The following is a 23,333-nucleotide window of genomic DNA, read 5'->3' as shown; positions in this document are numbered from 1 at the left end:
AATGTCTATCATCCGTTTAATCTCAATGTTAAAAAGCGGCCTACGATTGGACTGTATTAATTGTTTACAAGGAATTCGGATTGTGGGCAGTTCAGGCGTCAAGAGAAGAATTAGGAAAACATATGGGAGATAATGGTCTGAAAGTGGTGAGGAATATTGGATTCTAAGACTTGGTGCTTCCCATCTGCAGTGGGGAAAACCCTAAACATGCCTGTTTTAAGTTATTAGCAGCAGTACACTATTAAAAAGACATTAGGTTTCTGGTGCTGTTCTGAATTAATTATCTCAAACTTGCTCCTAATACCAATAGTTTTGCTCTGTACCGTACAAAATTCGCTCCCCAAATACATAATTTTGCCTCAATTGCTGTTGTAACACGAGAGCAGCGTTTAAAAAAAAAAAAATTACTGTGTGCATGCAATTCGTAAGAAAGCCGACAAGTTTGTACTTCACCCATCCCCCCCCCAAATCTCCGGGATTTTATTTACATATAACTCCATCGGGAGAAACCCATGTAAATTAGGTTCACGGTTTCAGAACAAAGAGCGAATGAGATTTTAACTCTTTTCAAAACCCACTCCCTTACACGGGCAAAATTAGAGCAATGTTTATTGTCACCGCAGCTTCTTTCAGCATCTTCTTTGAAACAAGGCTTCTACTTTACACCTCCCTCCCAAACCCCCTCCATCCTCAAACGGTCAGGCACGGATAAAATCTGGAACATCAAAATCCCACCTCCAATTCTGCCATCAATGAGGCTCCCGCTAAAGCCAAGGCGGGGATCGGTCAAACATGCAAACGTCGTAGTTCGACAATGTCAAGCCGGGGGAACCTGCACAGTCTGCTGCCTGGCTAACCCAAAAAGCAACAGGCAGGCTTTAGAAAATGCCCACAAGGCACCTTGGGCCTCCCCTAGGATCCAGCTTCCCCTGAACATAGAAGGAATTTCCAGCCCATACCCCTATAATATATCAAGGCCAGGGTCTTTATAATAATAATCTTTATTATTGTCACAAGTAGGCTTACATTTACAATGAAGTTACTGTGAAAATCCCCTAGTCGCCATACTCTGACGCCTGTTCAGGTACATTGAAGAATTCAGAATGTCCAATTCACCCAAAAAGGTCATCTTTCGGGACATGTGGGAGGAAACCGGAGCACCCGGAGGAAAGCCACGTAGACACAGGGAGAATGTGCAGACTCCGCTCACAGATCGTGACCCAAGTGGGAGCCGAACCTGGGACTCTGGCGCTGTGAAGCATCAGTGCTAATCACTGTGCTACCATGCCGCCCTAGTGGGACTGGAATGATTTCTTACGACTGTAGCATAGCAACAAGAAACATAGGCGCCTGTTCGGGTACACGGAGGGAGAATTCAGAATGTCCAAATTATCTAGCAGCATGTCTTTCGGGAGTAGTGGGAGGAAACCCACGCAGATAGGCAGGCGAGTCAAAACGTTGATTGAAAAGATGAGTTTTAAAGTTTCTGAAGTCAACAAAGGGGTAGCAAATTGGTGGGGCTGTATGAGCAGAGAACTCCAGAGTGTGGTGTGCCCAAGGCATCTAAAGGCTGGGCTACCACAGAGACGAAGGAAGTGGAATGATTCAAAGATCAGAGTCCCAGAGTGTGGGAGGGATGGCAGGCTGGAGGAGAGTACAAAGGGAGGGTGTGGCAGAGCATGCTTGAGGGGCCAAATGGGCTGGTCCTACTCCTCATTCATATGTTGGTGTGTATGACTCATACGTACGGAAGCACTGCCGATGGGAAAGGATCACAGAGATATCGGACTGTTGAACATTTAAAAAAAATAAATTTTAAGAGTACCCAATTATATTTTTTCCAATTAAGGGGCAATTTAGCATGGCCAATCCACATAACCTGCACATCTTTGGGTTGTGGGGGTGAAATCCACGCAGATACGGGGAGAATGTGCAAACGCTACACGGACAGTGATCCAGGGCCGGATTCGAACCCAGGTCCTCAGCGCCGTAGGCAGCAATGCTAACCATTGTGCCATGTGCTGCCCCAGACTGTTGAACATAGTGGGTTTTATGAAGCAGTGTGGAGTGATGAGGAGGATAAGAAAGAAACTGAATCTGGAGATGTCAAAGACATGGACAAATGTATTTTCTTTTAATGCAGAAGCACAAGTAGAGAATAGCAACTCTTTTTAGCTTTGACTACATTAGCCATCAAGATAATAATGGCGTCACCCAATTACAATGATTTTTTTAAAATTTAGAGTAAAGAATTAATTTTTTTTCCAATTAAGGGCCAATTTAGCGTGGTCAATCCACCTCACCTGCACATCTTTGGGTTGTGGGGGTGAGGCCCACACAGACACGTAGAGAATTTGCAAACTCCACACGGACTGTGACCCGGGGCCGGGATTGAACCCGGGTCCTCGGCACGGCGAGACAGCAATGCTAACCACCACGCCGCCCACACACAATAACAATGATGCCACTGTTAACACCACTCGCCAAAGAATTCTCAAATGGCAATATGTATCCTGTGAAGCAATTTCCTTTGAAGTGCTCAAGCCCATCAAAACGCTTTCAATATTTTCGTACACAAGAATTGCAATGGTTTGACCTGCTGACATAACAGTTTGCTTCTTTTTACACCAGATGGTAATTGGAAATTGCATTCTATTTCGGTCACTATGCAACCGGGAATATATATTGCTTGGCCAACGAAGGTTCCAGCTGTGAGTCTGGTAAAATGGCTCAAATGTTTCAAATGTGCTCCTGAAGAGTTCATCTTGGACTATTCCAAAACTCAAGTAACTTGAGTAACACTCAAGTTTCACAAGACAAATATCAGTCATCGGGCACAATTTATTTTCCCGCTACGTTGTCCCTTTAACTCTACAATACAGATTTGTACAGCATAGAAAAGTGGCACAGGCCCCCTTAAGCCTGCACAAGCATTTACATTTACAAAATATTCATTCTGGACCCGCTTTTTACCATTATGTTGGATTGGGATTCCCACACTGGGTTGGGGCCCGCGAGGAAGGCAGCTGTCACTCACCAACAGGTGATGCATACCTTCTCTGTTAGCGGCGGATAGCACTCCCCTCGGGCTGAATCGCAACGCTGCTCCCTTCAAAACCTCAACCCATCCCCTGCCTCCAATTCCAGTTTGCCTGTATTGTCAAAACTCGCCCAGCCGAAATGTGACCTGCTTGGTTGGGGATACACTGCAGTATGTACCTCAGGTGCTGCACAAATGTTGAAAGAATGTAGAGAAAAGAGATCAAAAGCGGCAGAAAGAATGCTGAGAGTTAGCTACAAACCAACACTGAAGATCGCGGAAGTGATTAAACGGTCTTCTAGCTGGAAAAACCAAGATATCTGTAACGAAGTTAAGGATAACCCAATTTGCTAATCGCCGTGACTGAACACAGCAACTATAACGGGAGGTCTCCCACAGATCACAGTGTCTGTACGAGCATCATTTCCTTCCCATAAATCTAGAACAAAGACACTGCATTTAGAACTTTAATTACTGGAGGCAAAAGCTCGATCATTTAGAGGGTCAGAGGTTTGGCCATTTCCTCTCCTAATTCCTTCACCATTTTAGTGCCTGCTTCCTTTTCCACTGGGATCTCTAGGGGTAAAACAATATTGGGCAGTGAAACAAAACTGCGATGGTAGATTGACCGCCCATCATACCCAACGTCTGATATTCGGTTTCACCAGCTGTAACAAAACCAAATATCGGTCGGCCTGCGCGATGTGGTAGCAGGCCAGCCTGACTGGGTCTGTTTGGGCAGCAGGAGAAAAGAGATCGGTGAGCTGCTCAAGCATCTCCCCAAACACCAGTACCGAGCCAAGGAGGCCAACTACAAGGGAATCGGACCAGCCCGTCCTCTTCCTGGCTGACATCGGGCACAAAAAAAAACAGGCTGCAGCTGGATTTAAATTTTAAATTATTTTTTTCCCCCCAAGATGGCGCCGGAGAGAGGGGACTCTGAGTTTTCCCCGACAGGTCCCCTTCCTACATCTTTTATAAACGTTAGTATAAGACGTTGTCTAATTATTTGTTATTATAATATGTTCGATGTTTTAATGCATAGAATGATCTGTCAGAACTGTAAGCAGAAACATACTTTACACTGTGCCTGTACACGTGACAATAAATAAAATAAAATAAAACAAAATAAAAATAAAAACAAAATAACTGACCTGACACCAGCCGAGATATATTTCCATTCCCTGTTCCCTTATCTGTACTTTTGGACTGGTACCTCTTTTCATAACCTTGCTTTCCCCAGGTTTAGGGATTTGGGATTTTTATTTTTAAAAAGGGTAGGAGTTTGGTAATGGAGTTCAGTTTGACAGTCATGATTTGAAACACGGTGAATTTTCACAGTCTAAAAAGCCACAGCCGAGATAGAGGGTGGCTTGAAACGTGAGCTGTAGACATTTCCACAAACGGGAAAATTAAGGTATTCGTCATCTCATACCAAATGACCTAACATTGGCTGCTGTTTTAGACGGGTTGATTCTGCACAGGTGGGCCCAGCAGGAGAGTACCCTCTCAGGAGAGACTCCTGTCCCGAAAAAAATAACACAAGCACCGTCTCTCCACAGCAGAGGCATGGGGGCAGAGACGTGGCCCGACTCCATTCAGTTTTAAACAGGAGTCTGCAACGGGCAACACTGATCCTGGAGGTCAGCCTCAGGAAATCGAATGTGGTCGACAAATAAAGGCGACGCCAAAAGCCAGAAAGTCAACCCACAAAACACTAAGGCTCATTGTAACGCGTCTCATTTTTCAAGGACAGAAGTGACCAAGGGAGAGGAATGTTTACAACTCCCAAACTTCTTGCGGAAGCAGGGCAGCTATACCCAAGATAATACCCAAAGACAAGCATTTGTAACACCAACCCTTCAGAAAAGGTGAAGTATTAATTTAATTTTACTCCCATGCCTTGATCCTTGGGATTTCCTTTTTCCATCTTCAATCCACCCTATTCCTTTACTTAGAAATCCTTACTTGTTGTCAACCATTAGGGGAGGTGGTGCCCTGGTGGTAGTATTGTCACGAGACTCATAGCCCAGCGTAATAAACCACAGACCTGGGATCGAATCCCACCACGGCAGATGGTGAAATTTGAATACAAAGTCAAATGATGGCCATGAAACCATCGACGATTGTCGTACAAACCCATGTAGAACACTAATTACCTTTAACACATGTGGTTCACCAAAGTCCTTTTGAATAAAAAAAAACTCAATGGTAGCACTCTCACCAGATTCAGAATGTAATTAGTTCAAGCCATCTGAGCACATGATTCAGGCTGATAAACGAATTTGGAGGGAGTGCTGCACTGTGGTAGGAAGTTGCAAAACATTCGGGGCAGCACGGTAGCAGTGGGCAGCACTGTGGTTTCACAGAACCAGGGGCCCAGGTTCAATTCCCCGCTGGGTCACTGTCTGTGCAGAGTCTGCACGTTCTCCCTGTGTCTGCGTGGGTTTCCTCTGGGTGCTCCGGTTTCCTCCCACAGTCCAAAGATGTGCAGGTTAGGTGGATTGGCCATGCTAAATTGCTCTTTGTGCCCAAAAAGGTTGGGAGGGGTTATTGGGTTACGGAGATAGGGTGGAAGTGAGGGCTTAAGTGCGTCGATGCAGACCCAATGGGCCGAATGGCCTCCTTCTGCACTGTATGTTCTATTCCATGGCTCTGCACAGAGTTCACCCGTGTTGCTTCAATCTTTTTTTCCCCCCAATTAAGGGGCAGTTTAGCATGGCCAATCCATCTACCCTGCAATCTTTTGAGTTGTAGTGATGAGACCTACACAGACACGGGGGGGGGAACGTGCAAACTCCACCCGGATAGTGACCCAGAGCCGGGATCAAATCTGGATTTTCAGCGCCGTGTAAGGCTACAGTGCGTACACCACAACAATAACTACACTTTAAGTTAGCTACAAATTACGTTGAGGCAATCTTTACCGCCAACACCAACCCCAACTACCAACCTTTTTAAAAAAAAACTTTTGCATCATTAACCCTAATTCTGTCATACACCTCTGGCAATACTCATTTTAATTTCTCCATTTAAGAATTCCAGATTTCCAGCACCCAGTTAACATTTGGAAATATTCAAAACCTAATGATCTCCTGTTTGGAACTTACGGTACTCGAGCAGAATTTGGACTGATACATCCACTGAAGTATTGTTTTTTTTTGCCTGTGTGGAACAGGAAGACCAGAAGACATAGGAACAGAAATAGGCCATTCAGCCCAGCGAGTCTGCTCAGTCACTCAATGGGATCATGAATGATCTGATATGATACTCCTTAACTCCACTTTCCCACCTTATTCCCATAACTCCCACCTTATTCCCATAACTCCCCTCACTGATTAATAAGAATAGTCGAGGTTCTTGCGAAATGCTGTTGGAATATGCTGCACTGGAGAGTAATCACACGGAAAAATGTGGGTCGATTAAAGAGAGCCAGCATGGATTGCTAAAGGGAAATAATGTTTAACAAACTTGGAGTTTTTTTTTGAAGAGGTAACAGAGAGGGCCGACGAGGGTAATGCTATTGATGTGGTGTACAGGGACTTTCAAAAGGTATTCAATATAGTGCCATACAATAGACTTGTGCAAAACGTTATAGCTCGTGGAATAAAAAGGTACAATAGCAACCTAGATACATAATTGGCTGAATAATAAAAAATAGAATAGAAATTGCTCAATGGATATTTTTCAGACTGGGGGGGTAGGTTTGCATTGGAGTTCCCCAGGGTGTCGATACTGGGACCTTTATTTTTCCTGGTGTATATTAATGATCTAAACCTTGATGAGCTGGGGACAATTTAAAAGTTTGCCGATGATACAAAACTTGGACGTATCGCAAACTGTGAAGAGAACAGTGAAGAACTTCAAAAGGACATAGACGAGTTGGTGGAGTGGGCAGATAAAGTTCAACGAGGAGAAATGCGAGGTGATGCATTTTAGGAAGAACATGGAGAGACAATATATAATAAGGGGTCAAATTCTAGTGCAGGAGCAAGGGGACCTGGGTGTATATGTGCATAAATCACTGAAGGAGGTAGGTCGAGTGGAGAGAGCAGTTAATAAAGCATCGAGTATTCTGGGCTTTATTAGTCAGGGCAGTAATACAAGAGCAAAGAGGTTATGCTGAACTTATGCAAGATAATAGCTAGACCTCAGCTGGGATATGGTGTACAGTTCTGGGGGCCACACTATAGGAAGGACGTGGATGCATTGGAGAGGGTGGTTTACAAGAATGGTTCCAGGGATGATAAACATCAGTTATGAAGGTAGATTGGAGAGGTTGGGACTGTTCTCCTTGGAGAGAAGGCGGCTAAGAGGAGGTTTGATAGTGATGCTCAAAACCGTGAAGGGGCTGGGCAGATAGGGAGAAACTGTTCCTCTCGTAAAAGGATCAAGAACAAGAGGGCACAGATTTAAAGTGATTTTCAAAGAAGCAAATGTGATGTTTTCTTAAAAAAAACTTTTTCACACGGCAAGTGGTTCGGGTCTGGAATGCACTCCCTGGGAGTGTGTTGGAGGTGGGTTGAATCGAGGCATTCAAGAGGTCATTAGAATGTTATTTGAAGAAAAACAATGTGATGGGGCACGGGGAAAAGACAGGAGAATGGCATAAAATCATAATGCTCATTTGGAGGGCTGGGGCAGATATGATGGTCTGAATGGCCTCCTTTTGTGCCATAGCAATTCTGTGATACTGGACTTCCTGCTGCAAGTGAGCAGAGGTTACATTTGTGCAGAGGCTGAAAACGCAGAGGCATTGAGAGAACCAGAGAGAAAAGGGCAGTAAGCATGATAAAAGCAACATTAGGGAGACGCAAAGAGTCAAACATTAGCCCGCATGTTAACATAAACAAATGACAAAAAGGAATCAGGAATCATCCATCATCACCATTAACACAGTCCCCCTCCCCCCAAACCTCCCAGCCCCACTCCCTAATGTTCGATGTGATCCAATTCTCGAAAGTGCATAGTGAATAACGCCCATGAATTGTAGAACTCTCCATCCTTCCCCTCAGTTCAAATTTGACCTTTTCAAGCTTCGAGAATTCCAGCAGGTCCCCCCGCCACGCCAGGGCATAGGGTGGAGAGGTTCATCACCCTAACAGGATCCGTCTTCGGGCGATCAACGAGGCTAAGGCTACAACATCTGCCTCCGCACCAGTTTCCAACCCCGTCTGGAGCAACACCCCGAATATGGCCTCCCGAGAGCCCAGGTCCAGTTTCACGTACACCACTTTAGAGATGACCCTAAAAACCTCCTCCCAGTAATCATCCAGCTTTGGACAGGACCAAAACATATGAATGTGGTTTGCGGGGCCTCCCCCGCAACGTTCACACACATCTTCTACCCCCTAAAAAGAGACGACTCATGCTCGCCCTTGTGAGGTATGCTCTATATACCACGTTCAGTTGTATCAGCCCCAACCTCGCAATCGAGGTGGAGGCGTTCTCTCTCCGGAGCACCTCACACCAGAACTCCTCCTCCATACCCTCTCGCAATTCTTGCTCTCACTTTGCCTTGATCCCTTCCAGTGAACAGGTCCATTTTTAGGCAAGCTTTTGACTTCCGTTCATGAACTGTTGCATTTTTAAAAGTATAAATATTGTCAGCGTATATTGATAAATGGATGAAAAACCAACAAGGCCGCTCCAAGGCGCTTGCTGGTGGTGGAGAGAAACGATAATCAGAGAGTGAAGTATGTGTGCCAAGCGTTGGAATATTTAAGCTAACCAGAATGCTTTGTGCTATACAGACACATGTTTCCATGCTGTACATTTGTTGGTCTTTTGCGTGATTTTTACATACACTGACGCACCTGTATTATTACAAGCTTTGCACCTGACTGGTGTTGAGACTTAGCTCCCTCAAAAGATCCACTGGGCAGCCGGTAAGCTCAGATCATTCGAGCCTGGTGTTAATAACACCGAAGCAGCAGGTTCGAACCCCGGATTGACAAAGAGCACTTGGCCACCTAGAAGCATGCAAGTTATATCCAGTAGCCAGGGAGGTTATGGGGGAGCTGCATAAAACACTGTTTAGGTCAAACACTCGATACCAGCTCCTCACTCTTTCTTCTCAAAGATCCAGTGTGTTGAATTTCGTAATTGCTAATTTGCTGGACCAAAGACAGAGAGGGATCGCTGTAAACCATGGAACAGTAGGTACAGGTTACAAAACCTTCAGCCAACTATCACAAGCACAAATTGCTGTTTTTGTTGTGAAAGCTCCCAATCAGGAACCAGCAAATGTCACGGAACTAACGACTCAATTTCTTTTGGTCCCTTCTCTCCCTCGAGCCACAGCTGAAATGCATATAGATTTTTTTAAAGTTGCATGACTTGGGGGGGGGGGGGGGGGGGGGGGGGGGGGGGGGAAGACACACGACACATTACGGGAACGGTCTTTACAAAGTCCTGGCAGACAGCCCACTGGCCCTCCATCCCCAACTCCTCACATGCTCTGCTGCAACTTCGCCCCCAGCAGATACAGGGCCACTAATTTACACATGAACCAACATCGGCAGTTTTCATTGTAACTGGAATACGTAATGAAAAGATTGGCACACAAATTGCTGCTAAAAGAAAGCCAAGCGATGCAGACAGGAGATGCACAAAGAGACAAGTTTCCTGCTTAAATATCGGGTATTATATATTTTTTTAATGTTCACAGGAGAGTTCCTTCTGTCCTAACCAATATTTACATCACCAAAGATGGATGATCTGGTCGTAATCATGTGATCGTCTGTGGGAGCTTGCTTAGCACCTATGTGGCTGGCATGTTTCTTCCATTATAGCCAATGAAGTATTCTTTGGGGTGCACCGATTGTCATAAAGTACTTTGCGGCATCAAGAGGTCATGACAGGTGCTAGATAAATGCAAGCCTTTCTCTCCCAGTGATTCTCTTGCAGTGGTGCTGTTCCTGTTCCGGGAACACAGCAGCTTGTATAATCCTGGTCTCTGATTTAACTGCTGGCTGAGTCACTGTTTCTTTATTAAATTGCATTCTGGGGCGTTTCACTGGTTCTTTTCCAATTAAAATCCCTCTTCTGTCCAATCCTGCATTGTAAACTCATTGGCCCCGATTATCTGCATTTAATTTCATTCCCTGGCCCTCTTTAAAATCTGTATCAGTTGTGGCCAGTCGTTTACTATCGGGAACCGGATACAGAAGGAGGGTAGGGTCCCTTCCCCCTATCCAGAAGCTCCAGGCTCGAGTCCCACCCCAGGATTTGATGTCCAAGGGAGGCGCGTTCATAACTCAGCTAAACAGATCAAGTCTCAACCTGCAAATCCTTCCAATACACCAATGGCAGGCGATAAAAGCAGGGAGATTCCTGGTCAACCACAGAAAGAAGGTTGGACGGTCTACCATCACTTTCCATAGGGCCAGACATGCAGTCACAGCAACCAGGACTCCCCGAGTAAACAACACACCATCACATGCCAACTTGATCAGTGGGATGAAAGAGTCGTCCATCAGGTACAAACAAGCAACGCTATTTAACATCGTCTATCCACCCCCCTCCCCACTCTCTCCATCGCCCTCCCCTCCAGTGTGTTTTCTGGGTTAATATCCATTTACCAAATTAGGCAGCAGAAGACATTCTGATGATTCAGACCGGTTTTACTATCATACTATAGTTCAGTGCAAATATTAGATTCCACTCTTACCTTCTGGATCCTCTCCCTGTCCGGAAGCAAACTCCCGATTGGGGAAAAGCCAGCTCTTCAGCTTGAGTGAGCATCAGCTGCTCTCAACTCACCCTGAAGCTAGTTCTGGTTTACACTGAAAAGGGACCTGAATTTCTAACAGTCACCCTAAACCAAGACAAAGGATAGTTTTGGATAGATTACATATTCTTCCACAATATAATTCCCATTTCATTAAAAAAAAAAACAGCAGGGTGATGCTGAAAAAATAGCTTAATCTCTTCAAACTATAGGGCCTGGAGTACTCGAGGATTCCTGCTTTAGTGGTGAAAATCCACCTTTCCCCACCCTCCTGGGCCTTCACGTTCAAACAGCCCAAAAGGTGCGGAAATCAGTTTTTGCCTTGAAGCTCAGCGGGTCATCATTCGGCTGGGTACACGAGACGGGACAGTAATGTTGCTCCAGCATTGGAGAGGGGAGGGGTGATGAGGGTAAGGAATTTAACAGCATTGGGGAGCCTTAGCCTCTGGCGACACATCGAGAGCAGAATTATCATCGGGTTGGACAGAAACTCCGACGAGGATGCTGGAGCTTGACAGGGTCAAATAGTTTTCATTGGAAACATTTTTGTCGGGAAAAAGGTCTTGTACAGCTGCAGTCAAATGTTTTCAAGGTAACTGCGTAAACAGAGCAGAGTGCAAGGAAACTAGCTGTAAAATTTTTCAGAATGTGCTTTGGTTTGGAAAGAAAATCTCAAGAACATCAGAAAAACAAATACTCAATTTTCAAGTTAAGTATCTGGCTCTAAGTAGCGAGCGATTTTGAACTCCAATAAGATAAAGCACAGACCAAATGTAAAATCTCTTGCTGTGTAAGCCTCGCTCTCTCTCTCTCTCTGGAATAACTGGTGCTTCCAACAGCCACTGCTGCTTGGGAAGTGAATTATATAAACAACCCTTCCTTTTAAATTTTAATTGCTAAGAAATTGTCTCCTCCAACCAGCTCCTTTCACCAAATCCAGAAGGCCATTTAGCCCATCATTTGTATCTGCACTCCGTCGGTGCAAATGACCCCATGCCGCCACTCCCTTGCCTTCTCCTTGTACATACTTCAGATAACAATCCAATTTGCTCTTGATTTTTGTGCATTTCTGTCTCGCCGACCTGTCTGGGACTTTATGCTGGATATTTTTTGTGTGTTCAGACATCAGCCACTCCCAGAAGCTGACCTCACGCCTGCTGAAACAGAGGATACCTTTTCTTGCCCAACAGCTTGATAAATGTAGTGAGACCAGAGATCAAACAAAATCCTTGGCACAATAACTGGCTCACATGCTGCCTCCTAGTCTTTGGTTGGTGGATGAACATTAGCAGAATACGCCTCCAGCTACTAACCACTAGACAGATTTATTCAATAGCAAAGCAAGGAAATGAACGGCACTCAGTACAAACAGAATGTTAGAACCTTCACTAATCTCCGGAGCATTAATAGCAAAGGTTCGTACTAACTCCCCACATTGAACCGATCCTAAGGTTTCTTTATTTCCTTCATGCAGCTATGCTACCACAAAGTCCATGACATGATCTCTGCTGGCTTCAGACCTATTTATACAATTAGGCATTACTGTCCAAAGAAAGCCTGAAGTTGCTTCAAAGATAAGCCAGAACACAAGGACATTAAAAAAAAACATGTATCTGGACTAGATGGCCAGCCATTACCAGCTTCCAAAAGGATGCTTGCCCATGGAATTGCAGCTTCCAATCAAACTTGTACTGTAAACAGCTCCACAAGATGCTTGTAATCAAAATGTTTGGCCCTTTCCTCTGCAAGACCTCTATCTAAGTGGGGTGGCACGGTAGCACAGTGGTTGGCACTGTTGCTTCACAGCGCCAGGGACCCGGGTTCAATTCCCAGCTTGGGTCACTGTGGTCGCGGAGTCTGCACGGTCTCCCCGTGACTGCGTGGGTTTCCTCCCACGGTCCAAAGATGTGTGGGTTAGGTGGATTGGTCATGCTAAATTGCCCTGTAGTGTCCAAATGTCAGGTGGAGTTGCTGGGTTACGGGGATAGGGTGGAGGTATGGACTTAGGTATGGTGCTCTTTCGGGGGCCGGTGTAGACTCAGTGGGCCGAATGGCCTCTTTCTGCACTGTAGATTCTATGATTCTATAAGTACAGCATCATCAATCCACACATAGCAATCAGTTGGAGGTGTCTATTGCAAAGCTTACACGAAAGATAGCAATAGCCAACCGTGAGTCTGTACAGAGTGAGACATGGAAAAAAAAACTTTGATTCCCCAAGCTAACAAGGGAAGCTGTAAAGTGTGCAAAATTTGAGGAACAGTCTCTAAATGACACACCTCATGCTCGCTCTGTAAGGGACCCCTATATTGCTGAAGGCAAGTGCCCTCATATATGTTCGTGTTCCAATAACTAAATTAAGTTTGAGGCAGTGTGTGTGTGTGTGTGTGTGTATGGGGGGGGGGGGGGGGGGGGGGGGGGGGGAGAGAAGAGAGAAAGAGAAAGGAGAGAAAGAGAGAGAAAGAGAAAGAGAGCGAGAGAGCCAGAGAGAGAGAGAGAGACACAGAGTACGAGGAGAGAGGAGAGCGAGAGAAGAGAGCGAATCGAGAGAGAGAGGAGAGCGAGATGGGAGTGGAGAGATGAGAGAGAGCGGAGAGAGAGAGAAGAGCTGAGAGAGAGAGAGATGAGCGACGGAGAGAGAGGATGAGCGAGAGAGAGAGAGTCGAGAGAGAGAGAGCGAGAGGAGAGAGAGCGAAGAGAGAGAGCGAGGGCGAGAGCGAGGGCGAGAGTTCTTTAAATTAACAAGAAATACAGGTATGTGGAAAGTAAAAACCCATTTAACTTGAACAATCAGACAGATGTTCAGTCACAGCATTTACAAGCCTACAGTTTTTGGTCACCTCAGGACAGTGATCTTGTGAAGCCAACTCCTACTGATTGGATGTCAGAAACCTCTTGAAATTAAATTCTGGGGAGATGGAAGTCACCATCTTCTGTCACCAACTCCACATTCTCTGGCTACTAGCACAGTCTGAACCTGACTGCCCGTAACCTTGCTATCTTAATTTCACCCAGCGTTGAGCTGCCGCCTCTGTATCTGCACCATCGCCTCCTTCTACAGCTATAACATCGCTCATCTCCACATGTGCCTCAGCTCATCTGCCACCGAAACCCTCTTCCATATGCTTTTTAATTCTTAAACTCTTCCATTTCCTGGCCAGCCTCCCATCTTGCATCCTCCGAAACGTATTCAAACTCTGACCATCCTGTTCCCCACCTACACTAGCTCTCAGAATGGCAATAGCCTCAATTATAAAATTTGCATCCTAGTTTTCAAATCCCTCCCTGGCTGTTTTACCGTCCCCCAGCCCCACAACCTTCAGATATCTGCACTCCTGTAGTTCTATTCTGCACTGGTGATTACCTTTGGTTGATAATCAACCATGGCTTCAACTGCCTCGGTCCGAAGCTTCAGAATTCTCTCCCTCAAACTCTCTGCCTCTCTACTTGCTCCTCCATCGTCAAGGTGCTTCTACCTCCTATCACCAAGCATTCGGTCACCTCTCCTCATGACTGATGCAGCTGGCTGGCAAATCTTGTTTGATAATCAGTCCTATGAATGACCTTGCTATGTTTTATTAGGTTACAGGTGCTGTATAAATGCAAGAGTCTGCTGTTTGCAGGAGGGATTACACAAACTACAGTTCCATTCCCTGAAGAACAAGATGTGACTTGCTCAAAGTGTTCAAGCTATTAAGGGGTGACTGAGAGCATAGATATTTTTTGTATTTGTTCAATGGGACGTGGGCGTTGCAGGCTGGGCCCGCATGTACTGCCCATCCCTAATTGCCCTTGAGGGGGCAATTAAGAGTCAACCACATTGCTGTGGGTCAGGAGTCATGTGTAGGCCAGTCCTGGTAAGGACGGCAGATTTCCTTCCTTAAAAGGACATTAGTGAATCAGATGGTTTTTTTAAAAATGACAATCGACAAATGGTTTCATGGTCATCATTAGACTTTTAACTCAACATATCGAGAATCCACTTCTGGTGGTTGGGAAGTCTAGGACAAATGAACATAGGCCCTTTAGGAAAAGCATCTGCGCACAAAGGATGATAGAAATTTGGCAGTATTAATTTGAGATTGGTGTATTTTTGTTTACCAACGTATTCCTGGGCATGGAACAACGGTAGGTTTATGAAGATATGTCACAGATCAGCCATTATCTAATTGAAAGTTGGAATGGGTTTGAGAGGCTAATGGCCCACTCCTGTTCCTGTGTTCATTTTAGGAAATGGAAGGCGGTGGTGGGAAGGCGAGGGGCAGAAAACCACAGCGGATCTAAAGTAGGCAAAAACTGGTGGCATAGGAGGGGCATCGTCCACGTTGGAATAATCTCAGAGTCAAGTTGAACAGAATGACTTCTTGCTCTAATTTTCTTGTGTTCACACTACAAGGAAAATATGTACAGGTTGCTGACCAGGCACGTGTCAGTTGGTAGCACATGTGCCTCGAGAGTCAGAAGGTTGTGGGTTTAAGTCCTAATACAGCACAAAAATAGAGGCAGATGCTTCAGTGGAGTATGGAGGGAGCGTTACATTGTTGGAGATGCCATCTTTCAGAAGAGACATTAAACTGAGGCACCATCTAATAATAATAATCTTTATTAGTGTCACAAGTAGGCTTACATTAACGCTGCAATGAAGTTACTGTGAAAATCCCCCAGTCGCCAGATTCCGGCGCCTGTTCGGGTGCACTGAGCGAGACTTCAGAATGTCTAATTCACCTAATAAACACTTCTTTCTTGTGACTTGTGAGGGGAAACCGGAGCACCCGGAGGAAACCCACGTAGACACGGGAGAGAATATACAGACACCGCACAGAGACCCAAGCCGGGAACCGAACCCGGGTCCCTGGCGCTGTGAAGCAACAGTGCTAACCACTGTGCTATTTTGAGCAAAGGGGGAGTTAATTAACAAGTGTTTCGGTTAATATTTATCCCTCAATCGACATCACAAAGAAACAGTTGCCTGGTCATTATCACATTGCTATGCGCAGGCTGCGTGACGCGTTTCCTACATTACAATACTTCAAAGTGCTTCATTGGCTATAAACCCAAGATATCCTATGGTCACAAAGGCACCATATAAATGCAAGTCTTGTCTTTTGTGCGATGGTATACTTCAGTTAGTGGCACACCCAATGACGCTGAAGTGCGAACAAGCTGACTAAACGGCTGATCACGGTTTTCTTCAAGGCTATAAACATTTCAACGGCTTTGTGCTGGAGATTCGAAAAATTGTTAGCAGATGCAGTTCGTTTAGAAGACAGTGAACGTGGAACGTATATTTTCGAGTCAGAACAGGGAGAGGAAATATTTCTTAAAATGATCGGGGTGAGGTTGTTGAGGGGGGGGCGGGGGGGAAGAGATTCAAGTCGCATACATATTAAAGATAGCAGCAGAGATAAATAAGGCCACACAGAAGTAAATGGAGTCTTAGTGGCCTCAAATAGGGGGTAATCTGCAACCTGCACAAGATTTCAGTTGGAGTGCTGTATTCTGTTGTCACTAGCCCATTATAGGAAAGATATAAAAAAACAGCAATGGAAAAACAGCTTAAGAGATTTACTAAGCCGTTATCAGATGAGTGAGGAGGTTACGGTTATGTAGAGAGACTTGAGAAGTGAAAAAAAAAGCCTCAACTGGAGCTTAGAAGATTAAAGGATAACATGACAGATCTTCAAGATTATGAATAGTTAAAATAGGGTGAGATGTGATAGCTTGTTTCCACCTCGGTGTGACAGTGCAGAGATGGCATAAATTTGAGGTGATCATAAATTAAATTTAAAAGAGGAAGTTAGAAATGTATCAATGTGGAGGCTGGTTAGATTGTGGAATCCTCTGCCACAAACCTGTCGAATTTATAAATTATTTTAAAAGGGAATGAGAAAGTTGCTCAGAATAGAATTTGAATAGTCGTGGGAACAAAGAGAAGACTGGTGGATGAATGCTTGGTGCTGGCATGTTTCTGCAGTGTAACATTTTAATAATAACAACCTTTTATTGTCACAAGTATGAAGTTACTGTGAAAAGCCCCTAGTCGCCACATTCCGGCTCCTGTTCGGGTAATCTGGTACGGGAATTGAACCCGCGCTGCTGGCCTTGATCTACATCACAAACCAGCTGTCTAGCTCGCTGAGCTAAACCAGCCCCATTGTTCATTATGGGACAGGAAAACTAGCAAGTTGCAAACTCCAGGAGATCAGAAGAACACAAATACTCTCTAGCAGGCAGCGTTTGTGGCAAAATATCAGTCACCGTGGCAAAACAGCAGATAGCACTTTGTTTGCCGTGAAACCATGTGTTGCACAGACGGATGCCACTCAGCCCCAATCTAGGCCAGCTCTTTGCGACAGCAATCCAAACTTAATCCCATTACCCTGCACTCATCTTCCGCCCTAGCCCAATTCCTCCGCTTCAAACTGGTTGGGTGGGGTTATGGGGATGGAGCAGGGGTAGTGGGCTGAGGTAGGGTGCTCTTTCATAGGATCAGTGCTGACTCGATAGGCCGAATGGCCTCCCTCTGCACCATAGGGATTCTATGATTCGTCCAACTTGCCGCTAAAAGGTGAAACAGCCTCTTCCCACTCCAAATTTGGGGATGGGACCCGAATTGCATTTTGTAGATCGACCAAACCACCTTCCAATAGCAGATGATGGCCTAGATTTCACAAGTCACTCAGTGCTCTGTTCACTGCGGGTGGCTGATGCACAAGGTTAGACATTCTACTAACACCAGCGAAACACCCGAACCAGATGAAATAGCAGATTTTTATTTCAAAATACCACAACCGCAGTGGCTGTCTGTCATCCTGAAATATCCAAAATCAAGCAAGCAATTCCACAGCAAGTAAAGGATGCCACGGTTACAATGTACACGAGAAAAGGCACGAGATACTGTCCACACTATTCCGATACTCTTAAATACTGCCAGAAATACATTTCAATCTTCACTAGTTTAAATTATTGTGGGCACTGATCACAGAAGACTATAATTGGCATGATATTTGTTGTACATCAAGTCCTAGGGAACTGTAAAGAGCAACGCACAGGCCTGTACATGGGTTCACATCCACACTTGATATCACAAGTTGGCCACAATGTAATTTGGAAAGTTCAGCTCCTTAAGTGCTGCCATTAACATACAACAAAGAAATAATGATAAAATGGCCAGGTGGCCAGAATGGGGTGGGGGGGGGGGGGAGAACCACACATCTATGTTAATGGTGCCTTTCATGCCCTTGGGATATTTCAAAAGGACCTCACACCTAATGATGTTCTTTTGAAGTGTAGTCACGCTCTTTATATAGGCAGGTGTGGTAGCCAATTGCACAAGATCTGACAGGGGACAATGAGATAATGGTCAGTTAATGTGTTTTGGTGGTTTTGAAGAAGGGGTTTAACATCTGATCTGAATCTTTGACAGTGCAGCACTCCCTCAATATTACATGGAATAGGATGGCATGATGGTGTAGTGGTCAGCACTGCTGCCTCATGGTAAGAAGTCTTACAACACCAGGTTAAGGTCCAACAGGTTTGTTTCAAATCATTAGCTTTCGGAGCACTGCTCCTTCCTCAGGTGAATGAAGAGGTAGGTTCCAGAAACATATATACATGTATGTATATATATGATGCAAATCTTACCATGAGGCAGCATTGCTAACCACTGCACCGTCATGCCACCCCATTCAATGTAATATACATGTTTCTGGAACCTACCGCTTCATTCACCTGAGGAAGGAGCAGTGCTCCAAAAGCTAGTGATTTCAAACAAACATGTTGGACTTTAACCTGCTGTTGTAAGACTTCTTACTGTGCTCACCCCAGTCCAACGCCAGCATCTCCACATCATGGCCTCATGGTGCCGAGGACCCGGGTTCACATCCTGGCCCTGGATCACTGTCCGTTTGGAGTTTGCACATGTGTCTGCGTGGGTCTCACCCCCACAACCCAAAGATATGCAGTGTAGGAGGATTGGCCCATAATTGGAAAAAAAAATGAATTGGGTACTTTAAATTTATTTATTTTTAAATATTGCATTGAACTCTCAGGCCGTATGTTGGTCTCAAATCCCTGCAGTGGGGCTTAAACCTCTGCTCCTCCTCACTTAGAGACAAGAATACCACCCATAAAACAAGCTGATAGAAAAACAGCAGAACCATCACCATCTACAAGGCTGTCAAGCAAAGATGCATTCAGGAACCAGGGAATGAATGAATCTTACCAGGTCTGCAGGATGGGATTGTGTGAGAGAGGTTGCAGAGGAGATTCACCAGGATGTTTCCTGGGCTGGAGCGCTACGGCTATGAAGAGAGGCTGGATAGGCGGGGTTGTTTTCCTAGAGCAGAGAAGGCTGAGCGGGGAACCTGACTGAGGTGCACAAAGCTATGAGGGACATAGATAGGGTGGGTAGATAGGAAGGAATTTTTTCCCTTTCGTAGACGAGTCAATAACCAGGGGGCATAGATCTACAGTAAGGGGGCATGAGATTTAGAGAGGATTCAAGGAAAAATGTTTCCATGGTGGGAATCTGTAACTGACTAAAAGGTGGTAGAGGCGGGAACCCTCACAACATTAAAGAAGCATTGAGCACTTGAAAACACCATAGCATACAAGGCTACAAGTGCTGGGAAATGGGATTAGAATAGATGGGTGCTTGATGACCAGCGCAGACATGGGCCGAAGGGCCCCTTTTTATGCAGAAGAACTTTGACCCTAAAAGTCAAATCTGGCAAGATGCGAGACTAGAGTACCGAGAGCATTCACTGGCGAATGTTTGCACGTTCACGGTGGTGCACTGGTAGTTCTATCCAAAGCACAAAAAGATTAGTGAACCGTGTTGTGTATCCATAGGTGCTCTCACATCAGATTTAGTTTACCTCTCCGGGAAAGACTCAAGATCCAAACTACATTCTGGAACAGCTTTGTCCGCTGGGATATGTGCGGGTATTTCTGATTGGGGACTGGTCCACGGCACATTCTGCTGTCACTAACAATTAAATCAGAGGGATCACGGTAGCAGAAGTCACAGGGGAACGGATATAGATCAAGAAGAACATTAAAAATCTGATGCACGGATGACGGGGAAGCTAAACCGAAACAATAAACTAATAGAGAAAGAATGTAATTTACCAGTTCGAAAAATGCCCTCCCAACCTCTCATATTATGGCACCACCACCTCCTTTTATGCCAAGGGTTTTATGATCAACCCATACGTCCCTCTGCGCTCATTAACACAATTCTTTTCTTTAAGTAGCCTTAGCAACAAGGGCCACCGGCAATATAAATTATTTATTCAATTATTTATAAAATTCCACAGCAAAAGGTCTGGAGCATCCTCCTGAACACTGCCTCACCAGAGATGGGCATGCTTTTCATATTTCTGTTCCATTATTCAAACCACACTCTTGACAACAGTCCAAAGTTAACATGTGACAAAGCATTTGTTATTCTCTCAAAATAACATCAGCAACTCTAGGGGACAGCTTTAAACGCCTCGCAATTATCATAAGTTTTTGAGTGTTGTTAATCAGAAAAACTTTAAATTCATTCATCAAAAGTAATCCAAGAACATTAGACTGCAACATTTTGTAATAAAATGAATTTATGGTCAGCTCCCTTCTGGAAAGATGGGAAAAGAGGAGCAATAGGTTCATTTAATTATGTTATCCTTGGGTTGGGGGGGGGAAGAGAGAATATGTTGTGGTGTTTAACTATGTCGTCCTTAAACACAAGTCTTGTACTTCCTTGCCCGTCTCTAAGAATAGACACAATCTTGAATAATTAGCGGTCTGGATTGTTCAATCAAGTTCACCAAAATCAGTGACATCCTTCTCACTTTTAAAATTCTTTACTGTTGCTACACGCACCGTGATGAAGGTAGCTGGCTTAGCCCCCGTCTCAGCTCATCCGCTGCTGAAGCCATCATTCGTGCTTTCCACACCTCTGGACTCAACCCAGCCAACTGGCTGGTCTCCGACACGCTATCCTCCGTAAACATGAGGGTAATCCAAACCTCAACTGCAAGATAAGGCACGGGCAGCAGGGTTTCATTACCCTTTCATCCCTGTGCTCGCTGACCTACGCTGGCTCCCAGCCAAGCAACATCATACCGGTACCAAAGAAGAACCAGGCAACGTGCCTCAATGACTACCGCCCGGTGGCCCTGACGTCAGTTGTAATGAAGTGCTTCGAGAGGCTGATCATGAAGCGCATCACCTCCATACTCCCGGAACACCTTGACCCACTTCAATTCGCATACCGTCGCAACCGGTCCACATCAGACGCCATTTCCCTGGCCCTACACTCATCCCTAGAGCATCTCGAAAACAAGGACTCCTACATCAGACTCCTATTTATTGACTACAGCTCCGCCTTCAACACCATAATCCCAGCCAAGCTCATATCAAAGCTCCAAAACCTAGGACTTGGCTCTCCACTCTGCAACTGGATCCTTGACTTTCTGACCAACAGATCACAGTCAGTAAGAATGAACACCAACACCTCCTCCACAATAGTCCTCAATACCGGTGCCCCGCAAGGCTGCGTACTTAGCCCCCTACTCTACTCCCTGTACACACATGACTGCGTGGCAAAACTTGGTTCCAACTCCATCTACAAGTTTGCTGACGACACGACCATAGTGGGCCGGATCTCGAATAACGACGAGTCCGAATACAGGAGGGAGATAGAGAACCTAGTGGAGTGGTGCAGCGACAACAATCTCTCCCTTAATGCCAGCAAAACTAAAGAGCTGGTCATCGACTTCAGGAAGCAAAGTACTGTACACACCCCTGTCAGCATCAACGGAGCCGAGGTAGAGATGGTGAGCAGTTTCAAATTCCTAGGGGTGCACATCACCAAAAATCTATCCTGGTCCACTCATGTCGACGCTATCACCAAGAAAGCACAACAGCGCCTTTACTTCCTCAGGAAACTAAGGAAATTTGGCATGTCCACATTAACCCTTACCAACTTTTACAGATGCACTATAGAGAGCATCCTATCGGGCTGCATCACAGCCTGGTATGGCAACTGCTCGGCCCAGGACCGCAAGGAACTTCAGAGAGTCGTGAATACCGCCCAGTCCATCACACGAACCTGCCTCCCATCCATTGATTCCATCTACACCTCCCATTGCCGGGGGAAAGCAGGCAGCATAATCAAGGATCCCTCCCACCCGGCTTACTCACTTTTCCAACTTCTTCCATCGGGCAGGAGATTCAGAAGTCTGAGAACACGGACGAACAGACTTAAAAACAGCTTCTTCCCCACTGTCACCAGACTCCTAAATGACCCTCTTATGGACTGACCTCATTAACACTACACCCATGTCTGCTTCATCCGATGCCAATGCTTATGTAGTACATTGTATATATTGTGTTGCCCTATTATGTATTCTCATGTATTTTCTTGAATTCTGTTTAATTCCCTTTTCTTCCCATGTACTGAATGATCTGTTGAGCTGCTTGCAGAAAAATACTTTTCACTGTACCTCGGTACACGTGACAATAAACAAATCCAATCCAATCTGGAAATTTTCGTCCTTGTTTTCCAATCCCTCCATTGCCTTGCCCCTCCCGAACTCTGTAAACTCCTCCAGCCCCACAACCCTCGAAATATCCGTTCTCCTCTAATTCCAGTCTCCTGTGCATTATGCCTGTTATTGGTGGCTTCAGTTATCTATGCCCCAAGCTGTGGGATTCCCTCCCTACACCTCTTCGCCTCACTTTTGTCCTTTATAATAATAATCTTTATTATTGTCACTGCAATGAAGTTATTGTGCAAATCCCGTAGTTGCCACACTCTGGCGCCTGTTTGGGTACACAGAGGGAGAATCCAGAATGTCTAACTCACCTAATAATAGCAAGTCTTTCGGGACATTTGGAAGAAAACCGGAGCACCCGGAGGAAACAAACGCAGACTCGGGGAGGACGTGCAGACTCTGCACAGGCAGTGACCCATGCCGGGAATCGAACATGGGACCTGGCCGCTGTGAAGCAACAGTGCTAACCACTGTTAAGACATTCATTAAAACCTACTCCTTAACCAAGCTTTTGGTTATCCGACCTAACATCTCCTTTCATGATCGACTGTCATACTTTGTTTTTTAAAAAATAAATTTAGAGTTCCCAATTCATTTTTTCCAATTAAGGGCCAATTTAGCTCGTCCAATCCACCTACCCTGCACATCTTTGGGCTGTGGGGGTGAAACCCACGCAAACACGTGGAGAATGTGCAAACTCCACACGGACAGTGACCCAGAGCCGGGATCGAACCTGGGGCCTCAGCGCCGTGAGACAGCAGGGCTAAACCACTTTTGCCACTGTGCTGCTCAGTCGTACTTTGTTTTATAATGCTCCTGTGAAGCCTTTAGATATTTAATTAAGGTAAAGGCACTATATAAATACAAGTTTTTACCATAAGTAAAGACAAGTGTGACAGGGCCCCATCTTATCCAAACTCATCAGCACCTACAACACAATTGTACATTTACCAGTATTGTACTGTTCCAAGACCAGATTAATGAGAAATACGCTTCATATTTAATCTAAGTAGCA

General features: G+C 45.2%; 1 protein-coding gene across 3 annotated transcripts in view; it reads right to left on the bottom strand.

Moving 5' to 3' along the window:
* Positions 1-23,333, bottom strand: part of mllt1a (MLLT1 super elongation complex subunit a) — a 116,510-nt gene that overhangs the window by 83,790 nt on the left and 9,387 nt on the right. The gene's annotated exons all lie outside the window — the stretch shown is intronic.

The sequence above is a fragment of the Scyliorhinus canicula genome, chromosome 18 (assembly GCF_902713615.1).
Source record: "Scyliorhinus canicula chromosome 18, sScyCan1.1, whole genome shotgun sequence".
Lineage (NCBI taxonomy): Eukaryota > Metazoa > Chordata > Chondrichthyes > Carcharhiniformes > Scyliorhinidae > Scyliorhinus > Scyliorhinus canicula.
The sequence above is the reverse complement of the archived record's forward strand: the minus strand, read 5'-3'. Positions and strand labels throughout refer to the sequence as shown.